The sequence below is a fragment of the Planococcus citri genome, chromosome 2 (assembly GCF_950023065.1).
Source record: "Planococcus citri chromosome 2, ihPlaCitr1.1, whole genome shotgun sequence".
Lineage (NCBI taxonomy): Eukaryota > Metazoa > Arthropoda > Insecta > Hemiptera > Pseudococcidae > Planococcus > Planococcus citri.
The window spans coordinates 67,698,359-67,712,396 of NC_088678.1; the positions used below are offsets into that span (position 1 = coordinate 67,698,359).

Below are 14,038 nucleotides of genomic sequence, written 5' to 3' on the forward strand. Positions count from 1 at the left end.
TGTTGACATTTCCAAACAGTTTGTGTTAAATTTCTGTAGAATTCCACCGTAGCTGACTTAAAAGACAAGAAAAATGGGAAATTTGTGAAACAGTTGAAAATAATTCATCTTGTTGACCTCGTACATTTTTCATAAATTCCTATTGTAATCAAGTAGGCATTCATTCAGTATGCTTCCAGTATTGGTGTTTGTAATTTCTTTGCAATTTTCGAGCTGGCTCGCGATAACCTCATCTGAGTCAACAAAAAAATTGTTGACTTCCGTTCCAGAAGTCAAGAGAATTCCTAGTGACAGTATGGACTGGATAACACTACGTGAGCAAAACCACCTGTATGCAGATAAGACTGCTTACCTTGAATATATGCTAACCGGCGGCTACATGCGTAGATTCTTATTTATGCATCGTCCTCGTGGATTTGGAAAGTCGTCGTTCCTAAAAATGGCTGAATGTTTTGTTCGTGGTAGAAAATCTCTATTTCGAGGTCTGAAAATTTACGACCAAGGTAATAGAAAATTCATTTTCACTGATGAACACATGGATAACTATGAAAAGAGGCGTCTACGAATACCTGCAGAAGTAACATGGATTAAGTGCCCCGTAATACATCTAGATTTCGAAGCTATCACGCAATTTAACACTATGGACCAGTTTAAAAATTCTTTCTCTCAACAGCTGAAGAGCATTGCGCAAAGTTACAACCTGTCTTCCTCAAATGGTGAATTTGACATGAGAACATTGATAAACAATCTCCTCAACAAATTCGAATACTGCAATTTCATCATTCTTATTAACGAATACGATATGCCCTTTAGGCAAGCATTGTATAACAATAACCCTGAACTGGCAAAAAAAATTAAAATCTTCATCAGTAAACTATTGGACAGTTTCACTGATACGTACACCTCTTGCAGGCTCAGATTAGTTCTGGCATTGGGCAATTCGAGACTCCAGATGGACACTTTGAGAGATACGTATGTTGATTTGACGTTTGAGGAGCAGTATGCGGGTGCTTTTGGTTTCACTAATGAAGACATTGAAAATTTCTACCCTGGAAATGTTCACAAATTCAATCTCCGAAAACAAAAAAAAATTGACGAATTTACCAGCAGATTGAGAAATGTATACCAAGGTCATAATTTTGTATTCCGAACTGGTACTAAAGATGTGAACGTGTGGAATGCAGCATCCATCGTACAATACCTTGACAAGAAAACATTTGTACTTAGTAATTGGATCTCAAACGACTCTATGAAGGAGATGGTTCGAAAACTATATTTTTCTCAAATTTCTTTTCAACGATTTGAAAATTTGGAAGTATCAAAAAAAGAAATCATGCTGGGACGTACTAATCCAGCCATGCAAGGGATTCCCGTTGAAATTTTAATGTTTGAAAATGGGTATTTGACCATCTCAACCTACAATGAAAGAACCAAAAGTGTCACGTTGAAGTTTCCAAGTGAAGAAATCAAAACAACTTTGGAAAGAGCAGTCAAAAATTACCATCCAATAAAGGATGATTACATTTTGAGTGAGTCGACTTGTATGCGAGATCTAGCATGGCACCTGCATGTGAGTGACACAGTAGGTGCAATGGATGCGTTGAAATGTATGTTCAAAACCCTCGACCAAGTGGCAAGTGGATTCGACGTGACTACAAAATTGGTTGATTTCATAAGACGTTCTGAAATATCTTATTCAGAATCATTGAGATTGCAAAAGGATAACTCGTCTTCAGCAAAAGGAGGCGATGTCATTGATGTATATGCTTGGTTTTATGGGACGAGCTTTGTTTTCAAAATACATCATTTTGCCATTCTTGCGTTTGAAAAACTTACCCAGTATCTGGACCTGTACTCAGATTCATTCTTGAAGGCAATTGGCAATCCGAAAAAAGCTTTCTTGGTGGGTATGAACTTTACAGCAAAAGCTGGAGGAAACCTGGATCAATGGATAACTATACCCTGGAAGAATGGTAATCTGATGTATGATCAGATCAAGGCATCATCAGAGGCCTTGATACAAGAATTTCACCACAAATGGACTAGAAGGCTTGTTATGGGCTGGTGGCCGGAGGTGCAAATAAGGAACAGCTATGAATAGACTGACCATTTTCTAACTTTTTTTTTTCATTTTTGGAGGTACCTGAAGAGTCTTTTTTTAGTAAAATAAACTCTCACGAAGATATTAGCCCCCTCCCTAGAAACCCAAGTTGGCCCCCTGGAATAGCTGAAATTCGCATTTCATATTGTAAAGTCTAATATTTTGCATTTTATGTACTTGGGTAAACTGCTTCAATAAAAGTTCAATTCTACATCATTCAAAATGTGAACTTTGGAAGATTTTCAGCTCTATTTTTATTCCAACTCTCTTCGCATTCAAAAAGACGACGATTCACAGAATTTTGAAACCCATTGTAAGCAAACAAAAATTTCTCGTAGAACTTCATTTTTTTCAAATCGATTTCTTGAAAAAAAAAACAAAGAAATCATTCCGAAGAGGCTTTTCATTGAAAAAATTTTGAACAGAATTGGAAAATTGAACTTTATTAAATGACTTTTCCCTCGGAAGCCTCATTTGCCAGTATACGACATCTGTCTACACCCTTTGAAAAATTTTATGTTTAAGGAAAATTCAAAATACTGTAAAAATAGTGTGGAATCAATTTTGAAGAATTTTTCATTCATGTATAAAAATATAGAAAGAAAATGAAACTTTATTTGAAGGATCATCAATCAAATAAAAGAAAATATATTATTTTATTCAGTGGCAATCAAATTTCTTCTTCACTAAATACAATGTGGTTCATTTATTGTAAAATTACAATAAGAAACACGTTTCAATGAAATTAAATGTTTCATTTTTTGCTCGTAACATGAGCGTTTATTTTACTTGCTCAAAAGGGACTTTCAGAGATAATGGAACTTGAAATTTTGAAATTTTACAGTGAATTTGTATTTTTAAAAATTTTTGAAAATCGAGGGGCCCATTGTAACCTGAGTTTTTCGAAAAATGGAAAAATAAAAAATAAGGAATTATTTCCTCATCAAAGGTCACCTTTTTGGGGGTTGGGAGAGGGGAAAATCCCGATATGGAGCCAACATCATTAGGGAGACCGAAGCAAGGGCTTTCTTGAAAAAAATTCTCATCCAGAAAGATTCTTTCCATGAATGAAAAATTTTCAAAAAATTCCTGCAGACGTCAATTTACCGGTCATATTTTTTTATTTTTCCCAAATAAGGGGGGGGGGGGGGTTCATACACGAGAGCCAACATCAGTTGTGAGTCCAATAAAGAGTTTTTCTTGAAAAAGAGGTAAGTATGTACCTATGTAAAAAAATTATTCTAAAGATAAAATGGATATTTTCAAAAAAAAATTTCTGATTTTGATTTAGGTATTCTAATTTTTTTTGGTTGATTTTTTTTCAACTTTGAGGGGTTCTTTACTAGGAGGTGAATATGGTTTGAAGGGTGGTGAAAAGTTTTTTCTTGAGAAGGGGACAAGATATTTAGAAAAATTCTGACGCAGCTAAACAAACAATTGAACTTTTTAAAAAAAATTTTAACTCGGGAGGGGGGCTACGAGCATTACTTTTTTTACAAATAAGGGGGAAATAAGAAATAGAAAATCATTTTCTCACCCGCGGTAACAACTTTGGGGGCTATAGGAGGTGGAAAATTCCAATTTTGCAAAACTAGGTACCTACTCCACACTAATTTACATGGACATGAAGTGGAAGAATGACAACGAGTCAGTTTCCTAATAACCCATGACCCATCCGATGAGCCAACCAATGAGTGATGGCCCCAATATTCATTCAATCTATTCTCTTTTCTACTGAAGTTCGATTGGAGTATTTCAATTTTTTCAAACCTAAGAATAGAGCAAACCACAACAACTAGGACCATACTTTTCTAATTCTAACCACAAATGGACAAGAACTAAGAATATGAGAAGGAGGAGTCGAACCAGGACCCAAATTACAATAAAAAACCTAAGAGCAAATTCACTTTTGAAAAGAATACAAGAAGAAAACTTTACACGAGTTTATCAAAAGTAAATACATTTTTCTGGCAATATATACGAGAGAATAATTTATAGCGAAAAATACGAGTAGGTACGTACTGAAAGAAAACTCGTTTCAGGGGTCATATTTCTTCGCGAGAAAAACTATCCAACTTCAACTCATCGTCGTAGAAGGCCAAAAAATGAAAAAAATAAAAAAATAAAAAAACCTCCTTTCGAGCATTATAAAATAAATAAAACTCAAACAAAACATATAAAATTACATGGTCTACATGGGCGAGATATTTTCACTTTATCCTCTATCCTCGTTCGTCGTCTCTGTGAGGGTCGAAGCAAAAAAAACCATCCAGAAAAAAAAGCAAAAAGATTATTTATGAAACGGATAAAAAACATGTTCGATGAAATTTCTGACGTTAAAGATACTGTGTGGTACGTACATGGAATAAGGGTGGGGGATGAGAGGAAAAAGTTGCTTCTTTCTTTGTGTTTTCGAGAGAGTACAACAAAAAGTTGCTTGCTGGCGATGATTTAGTGTAATGTTTACAGTTGAACGGGCACACAGAGAGAGAGCAAGAGCGAGAGATGACCATGGGAAACAGCGAGGAAAATTTCACCATGTCGAGGGGTGGGGGAGAAGGGGCCGGGGCAGGGGCAGAGAAAGAGGTACAAACCGCGCGGCATAATTCCATAAATGACCGTTTGAAGAGGGATACGAACGGTGAGGTGTGTGGTATGAGTATACGAAACATTTTCCAGGTTTGGTGATGGTGCTGCTTGAGCTACGAGGACGGTGAAGTAGCTCTAGTGTACTCTGTATAGTATACCATATAATATAACAAAACAGAGAGAGCGAAGGATGACTTTCAATAGATACTTTTCGGCGCTTCATCCATAATGGATGAGATGCTGAAAGAAATAGTATTCCACCCTGGCTCATCGCGCCTCGACTCAGCTCGGGTTTGTGTTGTTTATACGGCAGCCGACGCGCATTACCATCTTGCGAATGGGCGAATCGTCTTCTTGGTCGTTTTGTTCGACGACGACGACTACGACAACGACTACGACGATTACGACGACGACAACAACCACCACATCGTCGAACCAACGATGAGAACGAACGAAAGAAAAAGTACCATGCGGTACCGGACAGTATCGTATCAACTCACTCGGAAATAATGGTTATAGGGACAGTTTTTACTCATAAAATATAAACTTTAACAACCTACACTTTCAAAAAAATGAAATTCTATTTTTTCTCTCTCTCTAGCACGTTTATAGCCGAACTCGGTTTCTTCGTACCTACCTCTTTCCCTCCTTTTTTCCCAGTCCTTGTCCCCCATACTGCGAAGGATCCCTTTTTTTGCTCTTCTTGCCCATTGCTGCTGAAGCGACGAGGACGAATTTTCTACGACTTTGGTCGGTAGCCTAGTCGAGATACAAGTACGAGTATATATCGTTCTCGATGTTTCGAGTCATCGCTGTGGTGTTTTGCGAGCGTGTTACTTCTCGAACCAAATGGACTGGATAGAACGATGCTTTTTCACTGATGGACTGAAGTACTATACGTACATTCGAACGAGTCGAGTCGACTCGAGTATGGTGGTATACTCTTAGGAAAATTATACTCAATCTGCGAAATTGCTCGAACAAATAGAAAGGCTCGTTAAGGACCAAGAGTAACGATAGCGATAACGATAATATGGTTTGCCAAGTGACTAAAGAGTCGTGGGATTTTTTTTTTCTTGTTGTTTCTCTAACGTTATTTGAGATAAATATACATACAGGGTGTTCTGTTTTGATTTATAACCTTATTTCTGATATTAATATAGGCAATTCATCTTGCATTCGTGTATGCATGTTTGCAGGATTAGGAAAATAATGGAAATTTTTGACGAATTTTTCATCTAATCGAGGGAAGAAAATCGGTATTTGATCACTTGAGCGATTAGCACCAGAGCCTTGCACCTGAAAGCTGAGCTAATTATTCCGAATTTTTCATTTCAGCGAGGGAAAATGACAACTTGAGTGAGAAAAATGCGACCACTTTTTAGCACAAAATGAAAATTTTTTTAACAAAAAAAGTAATAATTCTAGGCAAAAAAATTACCATAGTAAAAGTGACTTTTTCATTTTTATTTGCAATGGCAATAATTAACTTTGAAAGTGATCAATTTCTAGTGGAAACATCAATAATTTAGATGATGCTAAACATAATTACGTTGATTAAAAAATGACAATTTTATGGGTGAAAAAAATGACTATCACTTCACGAAATGTGGGCACTTCAAGTGGAAAATCGAGAAATTTGTTCAATTCAGCGATAAAGGTGATAGGCATTTTAACGAAAAATGGCTGCTTTAGTAAAAAAAAAAAAAAAAAAAAAAACGGTGACAATTGTTTAGTGAAGCTAACAATTTTTTAATGAAAAATGCAACAATTTCATGTAAAAAAAAAGTACCATCAATTTTCAGTAAAAACCACAATTACCTATTGATAAACAAAATATTCGATAGCGTAATTCTAACCGACAGATAGACAGACAATCTGTCACATGACCTCAAAAAGTCAGATGGAGGGGTCAATGATCTCAAGAGGCCAGACATACAGAAAGACAGATAAAAGTGACCTTAAAAAGCCAGACAGGCGCACAGACAACCTTTGGGAGGCCAAACATACAGGTTAACGACTTTTAAAAGACAGACAGACGACCTTGAGAAGCAAGAAAGGAGGAAAAATGGCTTTGGGAAACCAGACAGACGGGTCAATGACCTCAAGAAGCCAGACAGACGCACTGACAACCTTGGGAGGCCTTGTTAAGCTGTCTAGACAGCTTAACAATAACCTTTAAAAGCCAGACAGACGACCTCGAGAAGCGAGAAAGAAGGAAAAATTACCCTGAGAAGCCAATCAGGAGGGTCAATGACCTTCAGCAGAGGACAGGCAGACAATCTTGAGAATCCACACAGACGGGTCAATGACCTCAAGAAGCCAGCCAGACGCACATACAACCTTGGGAGGCCAGATAGGTAGAAAGACGACCTTATAGGAAACGCGATAGACGGGCCAATGATCTTAACAAGCCAGACAGGAAGACAGACGACCTCGAGAACTTGGACAAGGCCGTCTCGGAAAACACTCCCTCCCCCTTCCTCACAGTCCAACCTTCTACTCGATTCCCAACCAAATCCAGGTTTTTTTCTTAGAAAAGAATACTTCTCGTATTTACGGCAAACTGGTTATGCAATTTTGTTAACACCATTATTCCTCTAAGCAGTTGGAGACACTCCACTCTTCCTCTTCAGCATTATCGGTTACGTTGTGCATATAAAGGCCCCCTCCTAAGTTCGAAAGATGAAATAAAGTACCTGTGTTAACATTTTTTTCTTCCAATTTTTCTTTTCCGGTCAAAAAACCAAAATAACTCATTAAAAAAAAAAACTCCCTTTGATTCCTCGAGCAATACGGCTGAGAAGCTTCCAAGAAACAGACTAATCATAGTCCAAGGAAGATTTTTTCTTAAAACAGGGGTCATTTAGAAAAATTTTGACGAGAAATGAAACAATTTTCAAAAAAATCTCATATTCTTCAATTTTTACATTTTTTTCTAAATTTTAGGCTTCATAAGCCCTATATTAAGAGGATTAATATTGTTTTGGTGACCGTGGAAAGTTTTTTTTTTTTTTTTTTTTTTTTTACTGAAAACGAGGTTGTACAGAAGGGCTTTGATGATAAATTCATTTATAATTGGAAATGAAGTTACCAGAGGTTTGAAAATTAAAAATAATTTCACACTTTTTTTTTGAAAGTTCGATACTTTTAAGTTGGAATTTCAGAATACAATGCAAACGATATGTATCGTAGAGGGGGAGGGCACTCGGAATTTTTAATTTTCATTGTTTTATTCGACTTGTGTTTTGGAGTGGGGGGAGGGGGAGGATCCATACAAGGAGATGGCCAATATTTTTTGAGAAACCAACGATGAAAAGACGGTATTCAAGAAAGCTTTGAACAAGAATGAAAGTTTTCAAAAAAATTTTACACTCAAATTTTCTGATTTTTTAAAATCTTGGACGCCTTTACATGTACTACTAGAGAACATTGATTGGAGGGCCGAGTTGAATTACCTTTTTGAAAATGGAGTTTATCAAAATGGCATTGATCATGAATGCACAAATTTAATTATTTTTTTCCATTTTTAGAAGGCTTGTACAAGAGAATCAACGTGTAGAGGGCCACTGGGAGGTTCTTCGATAAAAATAGTCTTATTTAGAAACGTTTAAATTAAGTACAAGAAGTGAACAATTTTCAAATTTTTCGTTTTCATTTTTTTTCTATATAAGTGGACCAATACAATTAAGGGTTGAAGTGGGGGGGGGGGGAGGTCTCTCTGAAAGAGTTGTTTAGAACGGTTTCAACCAGAATTACATGAAACAATTTCAAAAGATTTTTATACATTCTTCGATTTTTTATTTTTTGTTCAATTTTTTTCAAGTTTTGAAGGATTTTACACAAAGGGACCAATATTGCTGGGGAGCCAAGGAAGGCATCTTCTTGAAAAGGTCAAAAACTGAAAATGAAAAAAAAATACTTAATTTTTTTTCAATTCTGACATAAAAATGTGAATTTTTGGATCCGCTGGATTTTTTATTTTTTTCAACGGTGGGGAGGGGGGAGGGCGGCTTTAGCGAGAAGAAACCCCATACTTTTGAAAATTTTCAGCAAAAGAGAATCTAAAGCTACAAATACATAGATTTATCTTCGAATATAATAACCTAATACCAAATGAGAATTACTTGCCAATTTCCATTTTTTCGATTCAATCTCTTGATGTGTCTCCCAAAACCTCACTTTTCGGAAAAATTAATGTTTTATAAGTCACAATATTGGAAGGAGGTTACATTGACATGAGATGGGACACCCTGTATAAAATGTAGGTATAGGTAATAGGTATCTAGAGATCTACTTACATTTAGAATTTTCTTCGTCTTCTCATCACGACCATATTAAATTAATTTCACGAGCGTAGACCTTTTTAATCAATTGCTTTTGTACCGTCCATTGCTTTGGCTTTTAACAGAATTGACTCCGGTTCTCATGAATGACGTTCGTGTGACTCAAATTACGACCTCGTGCGATAGGACTAATTCTTCCTATGGTTCTTATCTACTTCACGAATCGGTTTCGAAGGATGGTACATATCTGAAAAATTAAGAAAACATTCGTTAAAAAATTTTAATTAAATTCAATTTGAATGATTACCTATATTATTGATTAAATAAGGATTATATTCAATAATTCATAAAATTCATAATCAAGGACTCGAGGGGCCAAGGAGTGGGTAAAAATTACTTTCGCATGAATTTGTCTTTTTATTTTTTTTTTCGCTTTTATACTTTTTCTGCAATTTTACTGATGCATATTTTCTACAATTTTTAATTTTTATGCTATTCCCATCATTTTCACAAGATCACAGTTTTTTTTTTTTGCAAAATTTTTCACTAAATTACAAAAAATTTTCCATTTGAAAATACACACATGACTCATTGCCCCAAGACCAAATCTTCAATCAAGTATTTAACTCGAGTAAGAAAAAACGTATAAATTTACGCCACCATATTTGTCTCTGTATTAACCACCCTCCTCTTCTCTCCTCCCCCACACCACGAAATAACTTAACAAAATCTCCAGCTGCCCTACAGTACTTTACCTCATCAAAACCGCAGCATATTTCCACGCCAAAAAAAAACCAGCACCACCCCGTCAACTCGAAATAAAATAACTTTCGCAAAGTTGCCCGATTCGACGATGATGATGAAAAACCCACCGAAGTATAAAAAAATTAAGCCGATGTGCATTTATTAAGAAAGACTAAAGACTAACTATACGATGAGAAAGATATCCGTGGACTAGGCTGTACCGTCACCCTCGCCCTGCCTTATATAAAGACTACTTCGCATTAGAGAGAGAGAAACAGCAGCATCATCTGGAGCAGGGTACGAAACGGTCGAGCGAAAGCTGCAGCACAAGAAGGAGGAGGCGGAAGAGGTAGAGAACGGAGAAGCTACTCGGAAGAATCTAAAAAGAAATCTATTTTGCATTTCATCTGCTTGTAAAAACTTACTTTTCAATACACCTAACACCCAAGTTTTAAGTTGTTTTCTTTTCCAACTTATTCTTTTAAGTAATATTTGCAAATGATTTGAATATCAGAAAGGAAGAAGCTACTTTTACTAAAACGTGGAAAAGCTTTCTGCCTGGTGCCACTTCCACCACATCGTAGAACAGAGAGAAGTGAAAAAACAAACCCAACGAACGAAAAAAAAACCTTCCTATTCGAGAGTCTGAGTCTTATATATAAGAAAAAGGTTTTTCTTTCTGTAGTATTATTTGTGATGTTTAAAGAGAGGAGACTCGTCTCTTTGTCTTTTTTTCTTTTTCTCCTTTTACGTAGGTACACTTCTCTGAGATGCTGACTCTGTTGTGTTGACATGAAAGTTGGCAAATTCGACGTTCTATTTTGAATCTTTTTTAAAAGGCAAATGTTTGAGTAATATACGAGATGTTGGAGGTTTTTTCCCTTTTATTTTTTTTTGGTAGGTATTTTTCCCTCTTCTTATTGCAACAAAATACGAGCAGCCTTCGTTGTAGGTAGTTTATTACTACGACGAAATTAAATTCTCACTTCATAAAGCAATAGTTCAGTCTCTTGTGTTTTTTTTCTTTTCGCCACGATGTCAATTTAAATATAACGAGACGAAAATTCAATTTTTCGAAGAACGTACACATCGCGTCGATGATCACAAATAGCAATTTGTTCGAAATGACGAAAACATTCGAGATAATTTGCATCGAATTGAAAGAATTCATTTGTTTTTGGTAAGGTTGGTAAATTTTGGAATAGGGAGCAATTATTATGGCGTGAATACAGGGTGGTGGGAGGGGAGGGAAGATTAAGCGTGGAGAATATGTTTTTTGAGGAATAGCAGAAGGAGACTCTCGTGTTGGTTAACTTCAAAAGGAAATGAAATTGTAGCATTTTTCAAGAAATTCAACAAAAATTAACTTGTGAGATTAAATTCAATTTTACTTTTTTTTTACTAAAATTGATAATTTTTCCATTCAAAAAAATTTAGAAATTTAGAGAGTTGCTTCCAAAACCTCTCATGGAAAAATTTCTCAAACATCAGATCACTACTTGGAGGTGACTCCTAACTCATTTTTCTTCTATTCTAACGATCAAAAAAATTCAATTTTGAAAAAAAAGTCTTTATATCGAGCACAAAAAATATTTTTTTATTTCAACAAAATAAATTCTAGCTAAACTTCTATTACATTAATACATCCAATTTTTTCACTCATCCCAATCTCGACTCGATTCTCCGTAGGTACCTAAAGCTAAAAACCTACTCTATACTCGTATTTGTTTTACTCGAAAGTCGAGCCCATTTCACCTCGTGAGAAAAATTTCCAAGGTAAGGTATAAACCCCTTCGAAAACTATCTCCTATCGATGCTATTCTTATTGGCGGATGCTGTGCCAGTGAAAGGTTTTTATTTGCTCTTAATGCGCTCAACAAAAGCCACGCCTTCGGGGATTGTACCTTTAAAAAATCCGAAAGGCGGATACAATTTTTTTACTGGTGAGATTTTTTTCTCGTTACGCGGTTTTACTGAGCGACCAGGCGAGTTTGTATTTTTGCTATTTTTGCTGCTGTAGGTATTGCTACGTACACAAATAAAGTAAGTAGGTATTGCTTCGTTGTTGTCGTGTACCTATTTTATAATCTGTATGTGTGGAGCTAGTACACGAGGTGTTGGAAGGAGGATGAGAAAGAAACGAACCATACTCGTATATCTTTTCGATTTTTTTTTTCATTTTTTGCTGAATTGCACTAGATATTTACCAGTTTAATGCGAATTTTAGTGGAGTGAACTAAAAATTGAAATAGATATCGCTGCTTTTTTTTCAAATTTAGAACATCATACCTGTAACTACATATTGGTCAAAATTGGCAAATTCATGAAATAAAATGCAACGCTTTCGACCAAAATTCAAACAAAAAAAAATTGGAAAATGAAAAATTTCACATCGAATGAAACTGCGAACACTTGAAGTACGAGAAAAGTTAACAATTTGCTGGTTATTTCAAAATGAAAAAATTTTATCGACACTCTAAAATTTTCGTCAGTACTCCAAACATTTCAGTATGAGGTACTCACTTGAAAAATTTGAATGAAAATATATGTACATACACATACCTATGTAGGTAGGTATATATTTTAGCGCCCGGAAAAGAATTTCGAGTATGCTTTATTTTCTTGGATTTTTCTCTACAGAACTTTGAATCGAACGAAATTTATCGAGAGAATGGGAGGAGAGGGGAGAGGAAAGGATTTCGGAATGTAAACTCCAAAAACTCTCGCAGATACGACAGTAAAATATGAGAATACAAATAAAAACAAAAAAAAAACAGAAATGAAAACTAAACTGTAAGTACATATTTCTGACTACTTCAAATTGAACTGATTTTGCCACAATTTTCCAGAATTAATTTCTGCGTTTTTAAATGAAGATCAATTCTCTGTTTTCCCCCCTCAAAATCAAGTGTCAAAAAAGAATACCTACCTACCTTACGAATTTTGAAAAATTTTCCACAAATCTCCAAACAGTTTTAAAGGAGTCGTGATTACAAAGAATGGCTAAAATTTAATTTCAGTCATTTTAAAGAAAATTTTCTAGAACTATATGAATTCAAAAATTCGCTAGAGACTACACGACGGTTCAATCCTGCCTGAGACTGATTCAGAAGTCGAAAATACATAAAAATTATGATAATTCATTCATCGCTTTTCTTCCTGAATTGAACCAGATTTTGATAAGTATCATCTATTAGTGAGCTAAATTGACATTTTTAGAGTATACCAACTGAATTGGAAAAACATCGAGTACTTATAGAGTTGGAGGAGAGGGGGAGGAAGACGATTTTCGGTTTGCTGTTTCAATTCATCGAAAATACCTACGGAATTTTCCACGTTTCTAATTACGAATAGGCCTGACGAATTATGCAACTAATTAACCCTTTAACCTCTGGAAGAAGCGCAACAAATCGATTTCAAAAATTCTCTATCGAGAGTTGAACTGAAAAATCATATCTGTTATTGTGATACTTATTTTTAAAAAACTGAATGTGAATGAGTTATCATCACTCCAATCGGAAATTGACAATTTTTTTAGAAATGAGCTTAAGCACTTAAGCCACATTAAAAAACGCATTGGTAACTAAAAGGTCGAAATAATTGATGAAAACTTGTTGTAAAATTTCATCATTTTTAAACTTTTTTTTCTCCACGATTGCTTTATAGGACTTGAAAAGGAGAAATTTAATGCCCCGAAGCACAGGATTTCAAAATTTTAGAATTTCGGTTGAAGCATAAAAACTCAATTTTTGGAATTTGATTTCGAAAATTCAGAAATTTCTCAAATTATTATACCTTGAAATGAGATGCCTAGATAGCTACATCTGATTCCCCCCTTTCAATTCCAAAACAAAATTTCAACAAATTTTCAATATTTTTTCGTTCTTGCTCTTGATATAAGTTCTTTTTGATTCTATAAATGGATTTTTTTTCCAAATCCAAAAAGATTTAAATTTTGTTAATTGTAAAAAATTTTCAAAACTTTCAGTTTTCACCAAATTTTTCCAGAATTTTGATACTTTAAAGTGAAATTATTTTGGATTTGAAAATCTCTGCATCATCTGAGCTCGTTTCTTTCCAATTGTATTGTGATGTGAAAATTTTTCCTGGTAAACTGTCCAAGATGTCAAAAAAAATAAATGGGTAAATAAAATAAAAAGGAGAACGAAAATGCTGTTTTTAAGTGGAAAATTTTTCAAAATCCTAAGAACTCCAAAACGACATTTTTTTGAAATTGAAAATCTCTATGACATCTGAGCTCGTTTCACTTCAATTTTGTCATGATGTGACAATTTTTTCTAATACGCTGTCGAAGTCA

General features: G+C 35.0%; 1 long non-coding RNA gene across 3 annotated transcripts in view; it reads right to left on the reverse strand.

Annotated features, from left to right (window-relative positions):
* LOC135837358 (uncharacterized) overlaps window positions 1-14,038 on the reverse strand; it is a 294,134-nt gene that overhangs the window by 37,053 nt on the left and 243,043 nt on the right. For all 3 annotated transcript variants that reach the window (XR_010557172.1, XR_010557173.1, XR_010557174.1), the window contains one exon: window positions 8,992-9,223. This is a non-coding gene — a long non-coding RNA (uncharacterized LOC135837358). The remainder of the gene's footprint in view (window positions 1-8,991; window positions 9,224-14,038) is intronic.